The sequence below is a fragment of the Cavia porcellus genome, unplaced genomic scaffold (assembly GCF_034190915.1).
Source record: "Cavia porcellus strain 051 isolate PalLab524CR breed Dunkin Hartley unplaced genomic scaffold, mCavPor4.1 scaffold_26, whole genome shotgun sequence".
NCBI lineage: Eukaryota > Metazoa > Chordata > Mammalia > Rodentia > Caviidae > Cavia > Cavia porcellus.
In genome coordinates, this window is record NW_026947509.1 from 9,009,770 (window position 1) to 9,032,185 (window position 22,416).

Consider the following 22,416-nt stretch of genomic DNA (forward strand, 5'->3'; position numbering starts at 1 on the left):
AACAGGTATGGGTGCTTGACCCTCTGACTGCAGGGTGGAGAGTGGATGGACCTTTGAGAGTTGGAGCCTTACGGGGAGGTCAGGAGTGGCTCCGCCCGGTCACTCTGGCTTCCTGTCTGACCATGTGACCTCAACTTTTGCACACTCTCCTGCCCTGGTGAAGTCATCTGCTTCCCATGTGCTTCACCAGCATGTGGCTGAGATAAACCATATGTTTGAGCTCCTACAAGTGTGAGCTACATGAACTTCTCTTCCAGACGTCCCAAGCTCAGGTATTTGGTCACAGAAACCGTACTGAGACAGGGCCTTGCTTCTCTCCAGTTTAAACAGTTGGCAGATACTTGTAACCAGCCAGTTTGTCTTCTGCTAACAAATTATTTATATTCTTCCAAAATGAAAAATATTCCTTCACAAAACAACCAAAGGTTTTTTTCCCTCCCTCATTGTGTCATTTGTTTAAAGTTCAGGGTTTTAGTCTAAATAACACCGGATTGTGGCCAGAGGGCCAGGGGACAGTGCCTTGGAGACAAGTACTCTGCACCATCTGCCCTCCCTCCTAGCCCGCAGGCCTGGTGGAGCAGGGATAACTTCCATCCTGAAGCTCTCCTTCCAGAACCGGAGAAGTGGGGGGAGGCTGGGACAGTGATTCTGAGACCCAGCTGTTCCCCTGTTGCCAGTTCCTTGGGTACAACAGCATCTTACTGCCCTGAAGTGATTCTCTGAGGCTTTTGGGTCTGCTTTCAGCACTGCTGAATCAGTGTTTGTTAAGGAAGAAAAGACTCCACATCTGCCACTGAGTGGCTTTCTCAACCTGGGTCCTTCTTGGAGCAGACTGGGCTCTAAATTGTCGTTTTCACTTCCTATGGCCTCTGTTTCTTTTAGTCCCTTTTGGTAGCTCTTTCAATGCATTCTTTCAATGCAATTCTCTTAAATTTTTTTAAGGGGGATACCAGGAATCGAACTCAGAACCTTATGCTTGCCAGACAGACACTGCATCATTGAGCTAAATCCCTGGCCCCTCTCTAAAATGTTTATGGGTTCCCCATGACTTACTGTAATTTGCTGGCCAAAACCTCACCAACGTATCTCTTACAATCTTCTTTATCTTTAGCCCTGTGAAGACTGTTATAGAAAAACACACTTCAGATACAGAGAATTTCCCTGATTGACTGAGTGCCCAGGAAAGCTGATGAGCTTAGACACTTGGAATTCCTTTTATGCAGCTTAAAGCTCCAGGGGGGCACCCCTCAGATATCTCTGAGGTCTTAACAAAGACTTTGGATTTCAGCTTTCATCTTGAATTAACCATTTTTGTGTTTTTGGAATCTTTTTTGAGAAACTAGAGATAAGAAAATTTACTTTGAAATACATTAAATCTTGGATCCTTCATAATTCCCCTAAATTCTGCTGAAATTTTTGAGCAGTCTTTTATTTCACACCTTTCTTCCTGCAGAGAGCTTTGTCATATGCTTAAAATCATTAGGTACCCTCTCTGTTCTGGTGCCCATGTTACTCTTGGCAAGAGTTTTGCTGTCTTGTAAGAGTTTCATTCAGGTGTCTTTCTTAAGTAGCCCCACATACGAAGTGTGATAACAAAGAAAGAACCTACAGTACAGGTAGAATTTTTCAGGAGAAATTAATGTAAGACACACTGACATTACTTCCCCTCACAATAATGCTTTTCTTTGAGCAACGCGATCCCTTGTTATTGCTGCTTTGTGCAGCAGTTCTGCAAGGTTGCTTTTATGAGGTCTTCAGTTGCGTTCTTGTGGCTGCCTCAGTGCCCTGAACTGATTTGAAATGTTTATCTTTTTTGGCCACTGTGACTTTGGTAAAGAGCCACAAGGCTCGTGGTGCCAGATCCGGTGAGTAAGCTGGATAAGGCTGCAGTCATTGCCATCCTTCTGCTGGACAGCACTGGGCAGCAACGGTCTCCTCATGTTCATCACCACAGTAAAGACACTCAGGAAAGAGGACTCCAGAACTGCTGCAGAAGTGGCAAGAACGGGGGGAAAAGTGCATTCAAAGCAAAGGGGAGAATTTTGAGGAGGATTAATGGTAATGTGTCTTTTTACTGTAATTTAGAAGAGTCCAAGCACACATTGTCCATTGGGATCAGCTCTTGTGTTTTTCACTTCTCCTTTCCTGAGAGCTTTCCCACCATCTCCTAGTGGCCCTAAGAGCTAGTGTCTGCCACTTGGGCTCACAGCCAGTGCCACGTGTCCTAAATGCTCGTGACAAAATCTCCTTCTGTGAACACGTTCTGCCTCATTGTTTGGCCATGGAAAACCATCCACCCACACAATCTCAAAATATGGTGGCTTAAAACAGCCATTTTGTTTTGCTCCTTGTTCTGTAGGGCAGGAATTAGATCAAACTAGAAGAGTTCTTCCTTGGTGTTTCTGCAGTTGGATGCAGATTTAGTGCTGAGGTCCGATGATTTCTATGGGCTGGAAGTCCCCGTGGATCATGTACGCGTTGGGCTGTTTTTGTGGGCTGTGGGCTAAGAATCCAAGCTGGGTTGTTACCCTAGATCCCTGTGGCATAGACTTCTCATACCATGGGGCTGGAATCCAGGCACAATGTCTGGAGAGAGAGTTTCAATTCACTTGAATAGAGTCGCAGAATATCTCAGGAGTTCACATCAGAATTCCTTTGAGTACCCCTTTTACTCAATTCTGATTTGGAAAAACACTGAAAGGAAGGGAAGGAGCAAATAGTTTGCTTTCCACAGTGAGTCTAAGATCCCTCCCAGGTCACCTCACTTTTCCTGGCAAGTTTGGTGACCTTGGAGCCAAAAGGTAAACATTCAGGAGCTGCTGCAGGGGATTCTTTGGTTCCAGGGGAGCAACACGAAGAAATCCAGAGAAATCTTGTAAAAAGATTTTGCTCTGGAATGTTTCTGCAGTTGTGAAACCCTGTGTGCATTTGGAAGACAGTTCTCTTCTTTGGCTCCTTCTTCCTAAGGCTCCTGCGTTTTGAACACCCTGGACTCACCTGTGCGTGAGTTTTGAGACTGCGTGGCTGTCAGAATGATTCGTCTGTTTAGCTCCAGCACTCGGTCCCATGTTCCAACAGGACTTAGTGACCTTTCAGTAGGGGCACAGGGATATCCTGACTTGTTTTGGTGAGCTGGATGCTAAGAGCAGTGGATGGTGACACAGAGTGTCGCACTCCATCAATGTGTGAGTGGCTCTGGATCTGATAGCTCCTGAGCTTACATCAGCTCTGCAGACACAGTGACCCTCAAGCTGTGGGTTGCAAAAAGCAGTAGAAAGAAGGGTGGATTTTAGTCTACTTCTGATGGCGCTGGTCTCCTGGTGTCTGGATTCCAGGCCCCTGCTGGACACCTCCATTCTTAAATGCAGACCTATCTCTAGGATGGTCTCATGACTGTGCACTTGGAACAAACCACAAAAAATGAGGTCTCCCCTCAAACTTCTGGACACTTGGCCTCTGAATCTGAATGGCATTCATGAAAAGAATGGAGTGGACTCTAATCGTGCAAAACAAAGGCCAGGAGTCACTTTAGTGAAGACCTGAGATCAGCAGCCTGCAGTGGCTTAGGAGGTGAGCAATCACAGCAAGAACTCGGTAGCAATCCTCAAGATAGTGAGGTGGGTCTGGAGGATGAGATCTAGGAAAAGGCAGACAGGTGACCTGAAGGCGTTTCCCAGCTTCCGGGATGGTGTCACCGTTTCAGCTCACTCTGGTCAGTTGGGGGTTGGTTTGGAGGGTGCTGAAGAAAATTCTGAGACCGTCAGGTGCATGCAGGAGAGGATCCTGTTCTCGATCACTAGCATCTGTTGTGTATTCCTGGTGGTGCGGGGCTGATGGCCTATGTGACCATGTCATCTCTGGCCACACTGCTGAGGAGAAACCTAGTATATGGACTTCACATGGGACCCTGAGGTGCAGTCTAGTGAGCACAAAGAGAGCTAATGATGTAGCTTCAAGTCAGAAATGACCGCATAGGGTGACTCGCACAGGTTAGGCCCTGCCTGCCACGAAGGGAGGGACAGAGTGGTCCCGGAGTCCAGGTGCTGAAACTCAGAATTCACTAACAGTGAGGCTGGTTGTGAACCGTGTCCATTTCAGCCCTACCCATTTGGCGATTTTGGTTTTTTTCTGAGTTTTTGACTTTGCCAATGTCGCCTGTCTTAGTCCCAGACTTAGTCTTGAATTTCGGATGACTTCTGCTTTCCTTCCATGTGCGGTGCTTGGTTCCCTTAGCTGTGGGAGCCTTTGAGGTTGATGGAGGCAGCCTTGCCCAAGCCCTGACCACCTGGGGCAGGAGTGTTTGGTGATGTATGGTATAAAGTATTTCGCTTTCTCACCAGGAGAATTGTATCTTTTTTTGGTACTGAGGATCCAACTCACAACTTCACGCTTGCCAGGCAGGCCCTTATGGTGCTGAGCTAAATCTCCAGCCTGTGTGTATTTAAGTTAACTTAAGGAGATAATGATATCGGTAAGATGTCCCTCTCCACTGCCATTTTTTTTTTTAATCGGTACCGGGGATTGAACTCATGATCATGTGCTTGCAAGTCAGGCACTTATGCCGCTGAGCTAAATCCCCAGCCCCTCCACTGCCATTTTAAGAGGTGGTCATTTATTTCTCAGGCTCCTTGGACCATCTATGTGGAGCTGCAGGGTGCCTCTTCTATTTGAGTCCAGAATGCAGGCAGACGCACACATCTGAACATACTTAATTATAAGGAGACGAGAGTTTGGCCTGAGCTCTCTTATTAGGCATAAGGTGATCTCTCAGTCTGGATCTGTGACTAGTAAAAAAAAAAAAAAAAAAAAAAAACATGAAACAGTGTAGAGTTTCTAACGTGCAGAATAGTCGATTTCTTTGTTCTTTCTCAGTGCTTCTGTAAGATGGTCTTGTGTATATCTAAATGGAAGCAAACTTCTATTCCCGTTGGATACCATGAACTCCTCCAAGAATCCTCTTTCCAGTGGTTTTCACAGATATATAGTGGAGCACTTCGGTGAAAAAGTCATCTGTTGCTTTCCTCTGGTACCTTTGATGTCCCCAATCTATCATACAGGTAAAGCCTCAGTTTTCTAGATGATCCCACTATGTTTTTGTGCATGGGACATCAGATGTTATGATTTAATATAGCTACTCATGCAACCTTTTGTAAATCTATTATTATAGTGATTTGATCTGATTCAACAGTTATTATTTTTGTAAATCTATTATTGTAGTGATTTGATCTGATCCAACAGTTATTGTTTTTTAATTCGAGAATAACTGTTTCATGCGAGTTTGGGTTAAGTGCTTGAGTCTACGAAAGATCCAGATACATTGCTCCCCTCAAGGATCCCAGCCAGGCATGAGAAGAGAAGACACACAGCAAAGCAAGGTCACGTAGAAGTTCCATGAGCGAGCTGGAAAGCGCTCTGAAAGCCCAGCCTCAGGGAAATGATACTTATAACAGACTTGGAGAATGACCACACAGAGGCCATGCTTAGGAAGATACTTGGATTCTGCCATACGGGAATAGTAGGATCTGAATAAAAACCAAAGCTTTGAACCCAGCAGTAACTACATGAGGTCTCTTTTTACTAGGTTAGGAATCTGGTCAAAAATTAGAAGAAAAGATAGGAAGAAGTTAAAAATAAACCACACCACATAGATTCCAAGACCAGTTTAGGGGATTTGCTTTTAATGTGGTAAATTATGAAGAGAACTGGATTTTTAATACATTGCAGGAGTATCATCAGAGTCAGAACGACATGCTTTAAATAAAGTTCATCTCAAATGGGCCACTCTGTTTATGAAGATTTTTATCTATATATGCACATAAATATGTACATATAAATTTTCACAGCCAAAGGAAAAGGTTGTATGTTATGGCATAAAATTATATTTTTTGGCTCTGACTCAGCAGTCATAAAGTCGAAGTATTTCCAAGCATAAGAAAGATGGAAAACACTCTTTATAACATCTTAAATAATTGTATGGAAGCCAATTCTATGGCCCTTGTGCATAAGTAGCTCAGATTGAATTTTAGGAGAGTTTTTCATACATTTCAGCATTAACTTTGGGCACAGAAAGAGACCATATATCTAACAGGTAACTTCCTTGTGAACTTTCAGTCCCAACTACCGACAATGAAATGTTCATATCTGCATTTAAATGCAACTATTAAGAAGAACTAGAACCTTCACCCATGTCTGTTGCCTAATAAAACAAACTTTCTAAACTCGCCCTGGAGGAGGGGGAGAGTGCAATATGTATATATAAGTTTTAGATTCCAAGCAAGAGGACATAACTAGAAATCACACTGGAGTCTACCAAGGAAGCACTGACATTTGGTTCGTCCATGAATAAATTACGATTGTACTTTGAATGCTGGGTAATGTCACTACTAATAAAAATTAATGTGAGCCAAGCAGAAGGGTAGGTGTCACACAGAATCCAGTGAACATTAGAAAGGAGGATGTTATCAAGCGGTTGAAGGGTGAGAACACATGTTATTTGTTAACCTTTAGTGTTTTGCATATAGCATAGCAGTCAAATTTCACTTGTTTATTTTTTCCTTCCCAGAGTAGAGAGTGACCGGGCTACTACCGTCACTCAAAAGACACTGAGATGAGTCTATTTAAGTTGTACCGTGATGACTCTGCTTAGCTTGAAAAATAAATTAAAATACTGAAAGAGATCAGTCTAATCAGTACATCTAAGTCTATTCTAAGTGTCTTCACCCCAGTTTAAATCTGTTTCTCTGTCATCAAGGAAGTTAGGCGGAAAGGGTGGAAATTAGACCACGTGTTCAGGATGCAGGGATCACATTCTTCTCTGGGATCGGTCAGGGAGGGGAATTGATAAGGGACAGGGATCGGTCAGGGACATCACACAGCGCTCTCTCCTCCCTTTCCTCTTCCTCTGCTCCGCCCCTCCATTTCTTGAAATCCTCTCCATTTGCAGAAGATCTGTCTGTTTCCTATTACCTGTCTTTTATTTTGCTCTTTATTTATAATTTGGGTTTCTCAAACAGGAGAAGCCTTGTGATAGTTAAACCATGTGTCTGATTTATGTATTTACTTATTTTTTAATTTTATGGAAAAAAAAGGTAAAACAAAATTTCATGGCGAGATACTAGGAGAATTATAATTTTAATACATTGCATGTTGTCATCTTTAAAGTAGTTGCTCAGGGCAATAAGACATGGGCATAAAATTTTTTTCAATCGATATCAGCACAAACCCTCCTTTTTAATGAACTAAGAGACACTGATAGTACGACTGCCTTGCAATTTTTTACTGTTCCCTACTGTTCTTTCATCTTTTACCCATCCTGGTTCCTTTTTCCTTTTGTATGATTTCTCCCCATTCACAATATCTGTTGTACATTTTAGAATGTATTTACTCTTTCAGTTTCTCACACCAGGGAACTACTACAGTGTTTCCATATATGAGTCTGATTTATTTGTCAGTATGGTCTCAAGATGCATCCATTTACCTATAAAAGTCTCCAGCTGACCCTTCTTTATGACTGAGTAGTACTCTATTGTAAAAAAGACCACATTTTTTTTATCCATTCCCCAGTTGATGGGCATTTGGTTGTTTGCAAGATCTAGCTATTACAAATTGTGCCACTATAAACATGGGTGCACATATATTGCTGTGGTAGGGTGTTTTTAATTCTTCTGGGAAGATACCCAGAAGGGGAATAGCTGGGTGGAATGGGACCTCTAGTCCTAGCTTTAAGAAATCTCCACACTGATTTCCACAGTGGTTGTAACAATCTACACTTCCACCAACAGTGCAGAAGGGTTCTTTTTTCCCCACAGTCCCTCCAGCATTTGTGATTGGTTGATTTCTTGATGGCCACCATCCTTTCTGGGGTGAGATGGAATCTCAGTGTTGTTATAATTTGCATCTCTCAAATGTGTGTGTCTGGTTTATTTCACTTAATACGATGATCCCAAGGTGCATCTGTGTTCCTACAGATGACTACAATTTTTCCTTATGGCAGAGAAGTACTCCATTGTGTATACCAAAGATAGCGCATCTTTTTTATCCATTCAACTGTTGATGGGCATGTGGGCTGCTCCCAAGATTTAGCTAACACGAACTGTGTGACTATCAGCCTTCCAGTCACTGACACACGTGAAGGCGTTAGTAGAAGCACACGATTAGGCAACCTCTGCACGGCCGTGAAGAATCTGTACAGCGTCGCCCACTGTAGAGCCCGAGCATGGCACGTTTCAGGGTCTCCCAAGAGCTTTGCCAGGTCGTGGGTGGTGAGGCCGCGTTGGTTCCAGGCAGTGAGGGCAAACTCAAGGCGAAGTCACCCCCACTTCAGGCTGCTCAGGCGGCTGGAACAGGAGAGCGGATGTGAGCAGGAGGCTGCGAAGGGGGCTTTTGTTTCTGCAAACCCCTCCTGATCAATGAGATCTTTAAAATTCTGTACAACCCAGAGCTTTGCTTCTGCTTTAATATCCAGTTCCTAAAGTAAATCCATCAAGGTCTTTTACAACCCTGTCATCTCAGTTTGCCCTGAAATAAATAATGGCAGGAATTAGTTATAGGATCACTTTAAAAAAAATACTGAGACAAGTGGTGTGTGTGTGTGTGTGTGTGTGTGTGTGTGTGTGTGTGTGTGTGTGGTGCCGCAAGGACTCCCTGACCTGAGCTCTGCTTAGAGCTGATGTAGGTGTTAAGTTGCCATTGGGTGAGACTCTTCCTTTAATCTGAATTCTTGACTGAGGTTCCAATACCAATATCACACTGATTCTGTAAAGACCAGTGTTCTCTTGTTTAAACACTGTTGGAAATGTTTTGCATTTAAAGGCATTGCTATTTTCAGGATTGCATTATTATCTTTCATTTTTGGAAGAAAGAATATCTTTGGTGTCTTATTCATGGCAAATTTAGTCCATCACCTGGTTGCTAATTTGGGAGTGTCGTGTTGACCTTTAACTTCCCCACCGACAACCGAGTCCATCGGCTCCCTCGGTCCCTCTGACTTAGTCCTTAAAATGCCAGTTACACAGTTTCAAGGTCTATTTTGCTTAACTGGAGGTGTAGCAAGGTGAAAGAACATTTCTTGGTATCAATGTCACGACCTCTAAATTTTCCCCTGAGAGACTCCAAGGTCACACAGCCAATAGCTTGCTGTGCCTGGAAATTGCTGGCTGAAAAAACAGACTTGAAACTAGAGGTGAAATTCAAGGTGGGCTGGGTGCTAGACTGATGGTCCACGTGCATGCCGGAGAAGAGATGCTAAGCAGGACAGCAGGCATGGGGGTCACCATGGAGACAGGCAGGCTCCTCAGGACTCAGCAGCAGCTATCTGGGCAGTGGTAGATAGGGATTATTCTCAGCTGTGGAGTCCAGGTGAGACCAGTTGGCGGTGGCCAGTAGGCTTTAGAGAAGACTCCTGTCCAGGGTCAGCACTCCAGAGCCTGGTTTGAGTATCCAGAGCATTCTGCCTAAGGCTGGGGATTGAGCAGCTCGGTTCAGTGCTGGATGAATGGCCTTGATCAAGCCATTTAATATCCCTGACGCTGGTGTAAAATTGGACCATTCCTACCTCAGTGGGATTATTATGGTGTTCATAAGGCTTAGCACATGCCTGAGCTATGCTTAGTGTGACACGGGATCATCTTTTGTTTTAGTGATTGCTAGGGTTATGTTTAGATCAAGCTCATGATCTGAGTGCAGAAACAGGACTTTAATTACTAGAGTTAGGAGACCTAGTCCCTGGAAGCCTAGGAGAATGATGATGTGACATTGACATTAGCCTTCTTGGCCAGTGGATACCATGCTGGGAATGGAGCTGAATTTGTATGTGGATCTCGTGGGGTCCTCTTGGGATGCAAAGGTCCCAGGGAGCAGAAACTGGGTGGAACATCGCACTGACTCTAATTCTCCAACTGAATTCACACGGAACATGCTTAACTCCTGACTATGCGAAAGCCCTTTCCTGAAGACTAACCCATCCTGTGAAGCCCCTCCAGGATTCTCTGTGCTCCTTGGAAGCCTTATACCTAAGGGAGAATTTTGTGAACTGGAAATCGTAGTTCACAAAATTTGGAAATTGCAAAATTCAAAGTACTAGATCAGAAATACACGATGAAGAGTAAAACTGGTTTCTCGTCACGGTTTTCTTCTGCCTCTCCTTACGTTCAAGTGCAGTGGCCAGTGTTGCCCAGTGCTTGCTGGTCCAGGCCCTTTGAGACTTTGCTGGACCGACAGTCAACTGATGCTAAAGTGGCAGCGTCACTATTTGCAAAGTGCTTCCAACCCTGGACCTCATTCGTCTCCTCCGCTCTTCCTCATCTCTGGGATGAGATCCTGTTCCCTAGGGGGCTGAAAACGTGAGCCCCCTGCAGAGGAATTACCCACGGCCACATACCTGTGGAGAGGCCCAGGCAGCCAGGTTTCCCAGATCCGCTTTTCCATATTGCCCAGAAGCTGCTGGTGGCTCCCATGTGCTGGATCCTGTTTCCTTGGGTTTTAGAGATGGCGGCTGGGTCTTCCCTGCTGATTAAGCACACAGTGGTGCTCACATAATGCAGGAGGCTGTCAGCCGTGAGTGTCCCCACCAGGACACTGCTGCCCCAACATGCCTCAGAACCCTCCGCTGTGTTCCTCTACCCAGCCCACATCACAGCTGGTAGAAATGAGCTGTTTATGCACCATTGTCCCCAAGAGGAAGAGCATCTTGTAGGCTAGGCCATGCCACATTCACCGTGGATATTTGAGAGATGAACTAGGAAAATGCTGCTTGGAGTACAGTTGGAATTTGGTAAATGCATGTTAAATGAATAACAGACTTAGCTTTGGGCAGATTGGTCTGAAATCTGAGTGTGAAACCATAGATGTTTGTAAAATAATTATTTTTTGCACATGGGAAGGGGACACTGGAAGAACAGAAAATTAAGATGCGTTCACACACGTGCCAACTCCACACAGGGAAGGTACAAATGGGACTAATAAAAGTGAAAATGAAAGTGGATCTGAAGAGAAGGTTAGCAGTAGTGTGCTGCCAGGGTACCGGCTCCGCTCCTGACTTACACGTGCAGACTTAACCCTGGCGAGTTTCCTCACCTCTTCCTACTGCAGGGCTTCCATGTTAGGTGGAAATAGCAAGAACACTTGGTCCACATGGTTGTAAGAGTCATGTGAATTCATGCGTGGGTAGTGCTTTAACCCACACACAGAGCAGTGTCTTAATGAATGCCGGCTTACAACACAGACCCAGGAAGGGAGAGAAAAGCAGCTACTGTAGGAGCAACGTGACTATAATTTAATGCCTGGGCTTGGTTTGTGTATTTGCTGGAGATCCAGTAAGGTAGGAGAGAGAGGCTGAGATAATTTGCTTTGGGGCCAGAATGACCCTATAGGTATTGATGTTTCTAACCCAGATGCAAGCAGCTAGGATAATTCGATAATTAGTTAGGTCAGAAGCTAATTCAGTTTTGCTGGGTGTTTTGCATGTTGCAGTTTCGCATGGTGGCACATGCCTGTAATTCCAGCTCCCTGGAGGCTGAGGCAGGAGGACTGTGGTGAGTCTGAAGCCAGCCTGGGCTACGTAAGCAAGTTCAAGGCCAGCCTGGACTACCTAGCAGGACCTGGTTTTAACCTGCCCTGCCCCGACACGGCCACCGAAAGAAACTGATTTAATTTTGTGTCTCGTCAGTTTGAGATACTTCTGGGCGTCTATGTCTGGATTAATGTTAAGTTACCTAATAAGCAAGGAGGTCAGGACTGCAGAGGCAGAGTTATGACTGAAGAATCATTGGCAGAGAGGGCCTGAGTGCTAACAGCGGGGATTACTGAAGCCTCATCAGTCCTGTGCTAGATGTAGCTAGGATAACTTCATCATCTTTGTATTTATCTCCGCCTCCCTAGAGGACAGGAAGGGCACATTTAGATACATTTCACCAATGGGGGAGCAGGGACAACTACCCTATGACAGGGCGCAGACCCCCAACCCTGCCTGGCCGCAGACCACTCCAACCATGATTTGCAGTGAATGCTGGGTGCAGCCCGGCCCTCAGAAACATCCTGGTCCCCTGTCCTGGCCCTGCCGAGTGCACGGGGGTCAGCCAGGTGCAGTGTCTGTCATGAGTCCCCTGGAGAATACTGGGCAGCTGGCGTGTGACCAGCAGCACTGACCACCCACGTTTGTCGGGGATTGAAAACGTGGTATTTCTGTTCTATAAAGCAGGGCCGTAAAAGCATGATAATGGGTTTCTCTATGAGTCCTATACCAGCCATGAAGGTGATTTTAAAAGAAGAATTCCCAAAATGTTTAGAGCAATCTCAGAATCGCTGAAGTCATTACGTGGCCTCCCCGAGTGGCTATTTTGAAGGGAAATGCTAGTTTGGATTTGTAGTTTCTGCTGTATTTAATAAATACCACTTTCATTACTGAAAGAGCTCACTTCATAAATGTGAGGGTTTCGGATAGAAGCGGAGGGTAGAGGAGCAAAGCGCCCATCTGACATCATTACTGTGCATCCTGCACTTCACTGTTACTCCCGAGTTTGGAGTGGAATCGGTCAACTGGGTCATTTTCGGAACTCGATGGCCCATCACGGGCCTCCTTAGATCTGAGTTGTTCCGGCACTCTGACCTTTCCCAAGACAAGCTCTCCGCGGCTCTCAGCATTGTTAGTACATAGCAGAGACCTTGTCAAGTGGCGGGGAGCCTCTCTCACACAGGGCTGAGTCCCCTTAGGGTTCCGGAGAATGTGTTCAGAGTGCGGTCTGACCTATGCAGAATCTGAATCCGGTTGGTGATTAACACTTTTATAGCAGGGATCTATGGAATTTTTATATCTCAGCCTGGTCTGCTTTGGTAGATAGAAAATAGTTCTCAGGGTCTCTGTATAATCTGGCTGTCCCTATTTTGTCAGGGTTTTTTGCCACTGTTGGAAATATCTACTCTCCGTCCTTTCTCTCATAACAATTACACAGGGAGTTAAAAAGATCAGTTCCAATTTAGCAGTCTTTTGCTTCAACGGTTGTTTACTCTGCTACAGATCTGATCACAGTTGTTTTTTTAACCCTCTCTGCAGTACTGGGTATTGAACCCAGGGCCTTTGCACTGATCGATATTCCCAGCCCCTCTCTGTATTTCTTTATTTTGAAAGTGAGAGTCTCACTGACTTGCTAAATTTCCCAGGCTGGTTTCAAACTTGGGATCCTCCTGCCTCAGCTTCCCAGAGTGCCACCACACCAAGGTCAATGCAACCACTTTGATCCTTGCTTTATTTTTGTGTTTACTTTGCTGGATCATTGTGAGGGGTGAGTAGAATGGGAAAGGAAAGAGACTTTAAAGGGACCTTGATTGGAGACAGTAGCTTCATTTAAATTTCTCCCAGGGCGCATTTCTCTGTGGCCAATCATTGCTTCACTCACTGCAGGTTTACTGAGCATCTACTCTATACCAGTTGTTTTTAAAGCTGCTAGAGATGCGCTTGTGAAAAAAATAGGCAGAAAACGTCCTTGCTTCGGAGAAGGCATGGGCTGGGAATCAGCTTATCAAGACAACAGAAAAGGAGGCTGACTGGGAACAGAATGGATGCACTTCCAGCGGAGCAGCCCAGGTTAAGAGTTGGAAAAAGGGAAGAGGAGAACGTGGGAGGTGGGCTGGGCTGCGGACAGGGTGATTTGGTTTCCGGTAGGGTGGTGGGGCGGGGATGTGGGAAGGACCGGAAGTCATGGAGCACAGTGTGGAGCGCTTCTCAAATGGGGTGCCTTGGGATACCAGTCCCGGAAATGCGGGGCTCAAAGGGTTTCGCAATTGGCAAGCAATAAACCTGAGACTCACTAGCACAGCAAAGCATCTGCAAAGGCCACCAGAAGGAGCTCTGTTTAGTCCACGTGCCCGTGACTGTGGCTGGCCCCTCTCCTGTCTTCCATCCTCCCCATCTTGCCTTGCTGTAGGTTGAGCCCAGGCCTAAGTCACCTTCTCCACTGACCTGGGGCTGCCAGGCAGATCAGTCAGGAAGACAGCGTGGTACCAGAGTACTGGCCTCCCTGTGACACTGCACTCTGCCACTTTGTCCCTGAGCAAGGTGAACTTTTATCTTAGGTTTGATCCCCTGTAAATTGGGTGTATTGAGAATGCCAAGTATGCGGCTTGTTGAGTCAAGTAGGTGTTGGAGCATGTTTAAAATTGTAAGTGCTACAAATACATGTGCTTTCTCATTTGCTTCTGGGTACTGGGGTGGAATGGATCCGATGTTCTTACATATCTAGGCATTGGCACTTCCAGCAGAGTGGTGCTGGAGCTAGGATATATCTTCTGGGCCAGGGATGGAACTCCCTGTTCTAGACCAGCCTCCGGGACCTAGGCCATGTCAGTATAGGGGTCCCATCAGCCAAATTACCCAACCCTAGAACTGTTTCTCAGAGGGGTCAGTGGTTCCCAAATTATTCTGCACTTTGGGGTCTCTTGAGGCTTTTTAAAAATTACTGTCATTGGGCTCCTGGCCTCAGACACTCTGATTTCATTGGTATGGGGGTGACTTGAGCATCAGGACTTTTAAAAGCTTCCCAAGTCAGGTTTGGGAACCACTAATAGCAGCCAGTTCCTGTGAGACTCATTTTTAGTTTTTAGGAAGGTGGCTGTGATAGCTTTCTGTTACTGTACAAAACACCTGGGCTCCTCAGCTTATCAAAAGGAAAACTTGATTTTGGCTCATGGTTTGGGGAGGTTCAGTCCATGGTCAGTTGGCTTGCTGGGGCCAGTAAGTGAAGGAGAGACGAGGGGACAGGGACACCACCTTTTCCTCAGAGCACCCTGACCTGGGGAACATGTCTTTGTCTGGGAGCCTTTGGGAGCGTTCAGAATCCAAAAGACCAAAAGAACAGCTTCTAAGCTGGTCATGGATGCAAACTGATGGGCTTGGTCCTCTCCTTTCCTGGGAAGGTAAACACACAAAGGGGAGAGGAAGGAGAGAATTTGCCTTCTGCAGCCACCATCAATGCGTTTTCATTTGAATTCCTAGCGACTTTGATCATTCCCGCAGCAGAGTTTCCATTCAGAAGGTGAAATGTGCTACTGACAGTTTGTGGCAGCCTGAGTCCTTCCCACCACTGGGTGATAGCCTCTAATGCTCCTTTAGGTTACAGCTACCTTTCACCTTCATTTTCCTTGGCTTTTGTGCTAACCTGATATTGAGTGTTTGTGTATCAGCATTGAACAAAGTCAGCGTTGACATTTTTTGGAGGGAGGGATGGTACTTGCATTGAAGCTTAAATATGTTTGGGAAATACAAGACTAACGGTACCCACAGGATAACAATGTGCAGTGTGATAGCAACACACGCATTTTGTGGTGAAGTCCCCTGAGCCCAGGCCTATGTTGGGCTGGCCCCACTCTCCATTTTGTAGCTTGTCTAAAGCATTTTCATAAATAAGGAAGTATGAAGGCAAAGATTCTCCCATGGTAATTGTTTATTCAGTTAGCAATTATAGAGCACTTATTGTGTAACAGATACCCCAAAAGACAAATAAAACATCTGTTACATTAGAGGCAGCAAAGACCTGGAGCAGCAGATAGACGGGAACAATAAAAAGCAGAAGAAGAGATAAGGAGCCGGGTATGATGGTGCTCACCTGTAATCTTAGCCCTTTGGAAGGCTGAGGCAGGAGGATCACAAGTTGGAGCTCAGCCTGGGCAACTTTGAGAACTCAGGGATTTAGCAAAATGCAGTCTCAAGACTGAAAACCAAAACCAACTTTTAAAAATGGGCTGGGAGTGTTACTCAGGTCAGACAAACAAAAACAAGCCCAGACACGGAGGGTGCTGAGAAAGGAGAGACCCGCCACTGGAGGCTTTCCATGGGGAAGAGCTCGGAGCGGAGACAACCTCGGAAGCTCACTAGTGCTCTCCAGAAGCCTCCTGCTCCCAGGACTGTGAGCGGAGATGAGGCAGTTACTGAAGAGGAAACCCAGTTTGGGGGAGGTGAATGAGTTGCCTAAAGTCCCCACAGTAGAAAGGGACAGGCATGCCACTCCCCCTCCACGGTCCTGACTCTAAGTTTAGCCATCTTTCCGTGACGCTGAGTCTCTGCTGCTCCGGCGACTGGCAGGTCCACACAGATGACAACACCATCGGGAGCTTGCGGCATCGGGTGACACCTTGATTATTTTTTCCAGTGGAGCCTGGTTGCCAAGGAAAACTCTGCTCCTGTCTCTACCCAGGCACTAAATGTGCTATCTCAAATGGAAAATTGGGTCCTGACATGAAAGGACTCCAGAAAACCCTCGGTGTAAAATAAACTTCTGAGACCAGTCATTCTTTCGGATATTTATGGTACAAATTACAGGGGTGTCTACACATATTTAAAATGGTCGGCACTGCTGTGCTTTGGGTGCTAGATAATTTCATACAGTGCACATCAGCCCTTGTTCAAGGAAGTGCAGCTTTATTTCTGGCTCTCCTGAAAGCTTTACATTCTTAATTTGTCCCCCTTTATTACCAGTTTAAGGCATTACCAATTCACTGATGATTTCTCTAGCCGCAGACCTTTTTCTAAAACATTTCCTAAGGCCAGTGGAGTTGGGCTATTCCAAAGGACTCTTAACTCAGAGCTTCTCACACCAGTTCATTACCTTCTGCTCTGTGTTATTATTTCCCCATCCTTTGTTTGTAACTCTTTTGCTACCCAACCTTTACTCCAGTTTTGGAAGGGGAACCCTTGGGCCTGTTGATTCCGACACCCCGCCCATGCCTTCCACTGACCTGTCCCTCCCTGCCCTGCTGTGAGCTGGCTTCTGTCCCCTTTTCTTTGCATCCCTTTGCACCAAAGGCTCCTGATAGTCCTGTCTGAAACAATGAGTACTTTCGTCCTATAGCTCACCTTGCTTGGCACAGAGAACTGCCCAGGCAGCTCAAGCAAAAGCAGGAACACTCCACCACCTCCACCACCCAAAGCAATGGAAGAGCCCCAGTCTCCCCCCCGCCCCGTTGCATCTCAGATCTCTGAGCTCTGCTGTCTGCTCTGCAGTGTGTCCTATGTCTACCGCTAACAAAACCTAAACTTGGTTCTAACTCAATATTCAAACCTTTCTAATAGGCTGCTATATTCTCCTATATCCGTTAAGTAAAATACTTTGAAAATAAATTTCTTTGATGATTGAGAGTTGTACTGTGTTTTAAAACCATCTTTTGGAATAGTGGTGATTGCTGAACACGATCCATGTTGTAGGCAGCGTGACGTTTGGCTGAAGGAAATGTGTGTTCATGTTCAATGCTGCAAAGAGCGATCCTTATTTCGGTGGCTCTTCACCTTTCTGGAAACGTGAATGTGAGGAAAGTATGCGTCTTCTCTTGAGAACCAACATGCATGTGTGCGCGCATCCCCCCACCACCTTCCCTACGTCTTCAAGACTTCCAAAGCTCATCCATACACTCCCAGAGCTGTCGTGGACCTTGTCCTTGCAGGAAACTGATTTTGTTTTCATGTTAGGGGCATGGTAGACGCCCCTATTTTAAGTAAACCATCCACTTAATCTATTCCTAGTTGAGATGCGACGAGCCATGTCTTTTTCAAGAGCCTTTACCGCATCTGTTGAAAATGAACTGCAGACAGGGCCAGAGAGAGACTCCAGGAAAGCAAGTGATAACCAGGAAATATGCAAGCAGTCGTCTTCCCATTCTCTCCCAAGATCTCTGTTTTTGCCTGTCATGGTTTAATTCCAGGGATGTGTGTGTTGAAGTCATCGGCACACGGATTGGACCCATCCTTGTGGAATTATGTTTATACGACAAGCAGGTAATGTCAGTGGGGTTAGACAGGGAACAAGTTACAGGAAGGTTGAGGGTGATTAGTATCCAGCTGGCTGATGTGATGGGCTTATTAATAATTTTATCTTACTTAAAAAGCACACTTTTGGGAAATACGCTTGAATATGGTTTTGTATATGGATTCTTCTAAGGTGTACTCAGGAAATAGAGGCACAACCTTGGCTAGCTTCGCCTAAGCTCTTTAACATCTTTTTGCTAATCTCCAAAAACTAGGTCTTGGTATAGACCAATAGTCCTACTCCCTTCTGTTCATCCTGCTGACCAATAAAAGATCCCATGTGAGCTCACTATCTTTGGACCACTGGTCCCTTCTTGTTTTCTTATTCTTTTAGTTAAAAAAAGGTAAATGCCTCTGAGAATGTAAACTGGAGAGGGGAAAGGCTTCCAGCAGCTAAAGAACTATGATTAAAGCTACCATTGCCTTCCAAATGCTATGTTAGAAACCTGCTGGCCCTTCCCACCCTGCGGCCTGTCATGCAGAAGCTGCATGCGTCTCTCTGGTTAAATAATTTCACCCTTGTTGTGACTTGATTGTTTTCTAGGGCTGCAAGAAGCAAGTTGATAACGTCTTCTGTTAAAAGGATCAAGCTTTGGTTACCTGAAACGTTCAGATTCTATCAGATGGAGATGTGGCTCCCCAGCTTTCCCACGGGCGAGTTGGTTAATGAGACCTGCATTGTATCTGGCAGAAAACTGGGAAAGACGGACGAGAAAACACATAAATCTGTCAGAAAGGAATTGGGAGGCAAAGACAAGCTCACAAAACAAACCTAAAGACAAGCAGAGGACGGTTGTGTTCTACGGAGTCATGAACACTGCAGAGCGGCAGAGAAGGCTCGATACTCCCAGGGAAAGGGAGATGTCAACTTGCCCTTAACCAGCGGGTAGAATTGTAAGAACAAATAGAGGTTAGGGAAGGACAGGAGGACGTGGTGTGCTTGGGTGGCGATGTTGGGACAGGAGTGGACAGAGGCTGTGAGGTGAGCAGGGCGTCACCAGCCCTACCAGTCCTGGGCAGAGGCAGGCAGATCGGGTGGGTTTGTAAGAAAGCTCTGTAGGGAAACAGCTTATGCTTTGGGATTTGAATTTAAATCCTGGCTCATCTCCTCCAGGCCTCAGTGGCCTTATGCAAAATGGGAGTGATAATAATAGCCTTCCTCTCCCAGGGTTGGGGAGATTTGGAGATTTATATTTACAAGATTTTTGTTTGTTTGTTTTGATGGTATTGGAGATTGAACCCAGGGCCTTCACATTGAGCTACACTCCCAGTTCTTTTTAAAAATTTTCAGTTTTGAAACAGGGTTGCTAAGTCTCTCTGTTGCCCAGGCTGGGTTCAGTGATAAGATTCTCCTGCTTCAGGCTCCCCCAGTGCTGGGATCACAGGTGTGTGCGCCACGCTGTGCTTAGATTTACAAATCAAAACACAAGGCAAGTTTCAACTATTATGTTCTACGTTTCGTATGCATCCTAGTAAGCACTGATTCTTCTTGTTAGGCTGCAGAGTTAAACTGAGCACCTACAACATTAACTATTATAGTTAGGCTGGAACTAGGAATAAAGACTTGAAATAGGCTGAGGAATTGGAATTTGAAAAAGCAACAGACAGCCATTTTTGGACAGAGTAGGATTTGGAGAGTCTCAGCTCAGAAGGCCTCTCCAAAGCTAGGCATGGTGGCACACACATGTAATCCCAGGCCTCTGGGAGGCTGAGGCAGAAGGATCACAGATCAAAGCCTGGCCGGGCACAGTTTAGTCACTTAGCAAGACTTGGTCTCAAAATAAAACAAGGCTGGGCTGCTGATGGGGCTCAGGGTGCAGGCTCTACATTCAATGCCCAGTAATGAAAGTAAGAAGCAGCAGCTGTGTTTCCTCTCTGCTAGCCAGGGAAGGATGCAGCATGGGGCAGACGGCTGCTTAGGCCCCTGCACTCGCCTGTGGACCTGGGACAAACAGCACAGGAGGCGTTTGTCTGGAAAGAAAAAATAAAATCGAATTTCAGGGCACTAATGTTAGTCAAATTTTTATGGTTCTTTCCCTTTGCCACGGGCCTTTCAGGATCTGGTTCCAAGGTTAATAAGTGAGAAGCTGGATAACGAGATTGAATATTACAGCAGCACCTCTTGGTTTGGTAATGGGACCTTATGATCGCATCTATGGATGTCACCGCTAGGGTTCTCATCAGGCCTTGCCCCATTCCGCGTCCTTGATCCTCGGAAGCTTTGGGCACCGCTTGAATGCACCAGCAAATCCTTCTGCCTTCCAAGGAGGCTGAGGAGCTGGCCCCCTTGTCCAGGGAGGAGCAGACTTGGGACGCAGCCATGGTCAATAGTCCTCTGACCCTCTTAGTCTACTTCAGCCAGGCTCTCCTCCAATTCTGAATGTCTGGCCTTTGCGTAATTACAGTACCTTCCTCCTGGGATTCGCTAGAGGTTCTTCGACTGTGACTCTGAAGGGAAAGACCCAACAAGGCAACCTATGGATCTTGGATGAGTTAAGAGTCTTTCTCTTTGATCTCCTCTGGTTTTCTGATTCAATTCTTCTTGCCACTGATCTATTTTTGCAAGCTCAGCTTGTGCTGTCATTGTAGGAATTTGGAATCAGTGGGGGACAGTGACTTTACCAATACATGAGAGTGGCTGAGCCAAGGGCAAATGTAGTCTTGGGGAAAAATTCCTTAGCCCATTCTGCTACTGCAGATGGGCAATCAGTGATAAAGAAGGGCAAAGAATGGGCCGAAGCTGGGACTGGATACTGCTTCACCAGGAACATCGAAGAATATTCACAGTACTATGATGACCAGCAGTTGCATAAATACACCTGACAATGCACAAATAGCCCAAAGTAAACTGTAGAAAGAAGTTATCTGTGCTTTATCTGTCATGGGGCCATCCCCTCTAAAATAGCTTGTTTGCAGAAACGACCACAAGGATTTGCCTTGAGTTCTTTCCTACAGATCGTGGGCAGCATGGTTATAAGAATGACCAGTACAGTGACTGGTCGCCACTAACAGATTTGTATTTTTAAAAAAAGACAGAAAGTTTTCCTGGATTGTAGAATAAATCAAATAAAGCCGGTGACTCTTTGTGTCCTTCCGAATTTCCCCGGTGGGTCGGGTGCCAGGCCCCCCTCCCCCAATTTAATGGTGTGCCCTTAGAGTCTCGGAAATGGGGCCTGGGACTCTTCTGTTTCACTCTTCTTCCCTGCCCCCTCCCCATTTTTAAAAGGCTTTAAAGAACATCTCCGGGAGACGAAAATAGCTCCGGTGGTGGCAGTGAGGCCTACACACCACCCCGGGTGCAGCCGCCACGCAGGTCAGCACGCACGGCCACGGACACGAGTGTGTGGCGGGCGGAGGCTCCGGCCGGCCGTGTCTGCCCATCGCGGCCTGGGCCTGGTGGGTAGCGGGAAGCGGCGGTGGGTGCGCAGATGGGGCTCGGCTCCTCCGGAGGCATGGAAACCCCAAGCTCCCGGCCCTTCCCCCTACGCTTCACAAATGTGTTTTGCCCAGGCTGGGATTGGCGCCGGTCAAAAGGGAGCAGTTGGCACTGAATGTCACCCTGAAGGTAAAATGAAAGACAAAAGATGAACGCATGCTTGCTTTCCTTTTTGCAGAGGCTGCGGCGGTGGCGGCGGCGGCGGCGGCTGGAGCAGCAGGATTTAAAGGGGAAAAAATTACACACACACACACACATACACGCATACGCACACGCACACACGCACACCCAGAAGCGCCAGCGATGCAAACGCAATCCTAATGCAATCAAAGCATGACAGTGCCGCGAAAAATATATATATATATTAGCAGATATTTATTTATTTATTTATTTAAAAAGACCCACGCATGCAAACATAAAGCTGCACATACCACGTAGCCGCCCGAGGGGAGCCCAGCAGCCGCTCTCCTCCTCCGCGGCCAAGTTGTCATTGAGAAAGCAGACAGCATCGCGGCGCCCCGGTCACCGGGAGCGCGGACGACGCTGCCCGGCGCGCAGGGAGGCGGCGCGGCGCTGGGGCGAGCGGAGCCCGGCCCGGCCCGGCCCGGCCCGGTGAGTGAGTGCAGCGCCCGGCGCCCGCGGGACGACCCCGGCCCGGCCCGGCCCGACCCAGCCCGCCCGCGCCCCGCCCGCCTGCCCGCCGTGCCCTTGCCGCGGGTGGGCGCAGCACCTGCCCGCGAGGTCGGGCGCGGGCTGTGCCATGCTCCTGCGCGGGGGCTCGGTTCGCTTTGCTCGCCAAAGCCACCGGCGTGGGGGAGCTGCTCGCAGACCCCCGACGACTCACCCGATTAACCCGCCGCAGTTGTGACCCTGCCAAGGTAACCTCTGCAGACCCCTCCGCTGCACCTCCGAGACAGGCGTGGGCGTGGGGACGCCCTGCGCCGCAGTCCGGGTGGAGAGCTGCGTGGCGACCCCTTCCCTCCCCCTGCACGCGCTTGGAGTCTGGCGGAGAGGGAGCGAGGGGGGAGGAGGGAGAGCAGAGCCCCTCCCTCTGAGACCCTAACACGACCCCAAGTGCCGCCTGGCGCCCCAGACTTGCCTGACCAGGACTGCGAAACTGGCGTGAGTGCCCCGACACAGAGATCCAAATTGCAATGAGAAGGTCCGCGAGCACCCCTCCCTCCCCTCCCCC

At 47.0% G+C, this 22,416-nt stretch overlaps 1 protein-coding gene and 1 long non-coding RNA gene across 11 annotated transcripts in view; one reads left to right on the forward strand and one right to left on the reverse strand.

Annotated features, from left to right (window-relative positions):
- Positions 1-22,416, forward strand: part of Esrrg (estrogen related receptor gamma) — a 540,107-nt gene that overhangs the window by 17,262 nt on the left and 500,429 nt on the right. For 2 of the 10 annotated variants that reach the window (XM_023566903.2, XM_063236696.1), the window contains exon 1: positions 21,935-22,102. The exons of 5 other annotated variants lie outside the window; for them this stretch is intronic. The gene's annotated coding sequence lies outside the window, so the exon portion shown is untranslated. Of the gene's footprint in view, positions 1-21,210; positions 21,354-21,816; positions 21,837-21,934; positions 22,103-22,416 lie in introns of those variants that run through there. 3 more of the 10 variants (XM_063236697.1, XM_023566904.2, XM_063236699.1) reach the window with 3 other exon arrangements.
- Positions 15,417-21,076, reverse strand: LOC134473183 (uncharacterized). The gene is made up of 2 exons (XR_010043292.1): positions 19,908-21,076; positions 15,417-18,483 (listed from the first exon to the last, which is right to left on the reverse strand). It is a non-coding gene; the product is annotated as an uncharacterized LOC134473183 (long non-coding RNA).